Source organism: Penaeus monodon, chromosome 28, assembly GCF_015228065.2.
Source record: "Penaeus monodon isolate SGIC_2016 chromosome 28, NSTDA_Pmon_1, whole genome shotgun sequence".
In the NCBI taxonomy this organism is placed as follows: Eukaryota; Metazoa; Arthropoda; class Malacostraca; order Decapoda; family Penaeidae; genus Penaeus; species Penaeus monodon.
Window position 1 is genome coordinate 27,936,734 of NC_051413.1, and position 223 is coordinate 27,936,956.

Consider the following 223-nt stretch of genomic DNA (forward strand, 5'->3'; position numbering starts at 1 on the left):
TTACCAATGACCACTTTTCCAAGTCATTAAATTGCAAAATAGCTCGCCGAACGAATCATGATTAATGACATTCTTAGCGTAAAGAATGGTTTTTATTTTGGCATTATATGATGTACTCTCATACAATTATTTTCACTTGCAAATAAGACATTTTCACATTTACAATGAAAATTTTCTGCCTTAAATATCACTGAAATCGTTTTGTCTTTTATTTATTTTTTAT

At 27.8% G+C, this 223-nt stretch overlaps 1 protein-coding gene across 1 annotated transcript in view; it reads right to left on the minus strand.

Moving 5' to 3' along the window:
- The window catches only part of LOC119590975, a gene marked incomplete at its 5' end in the record, with an annotated part of 1,747 nt that overhangs the window by 819 nt on the left and 705 nt on the right, over nucleotides 1-223 (minus strand).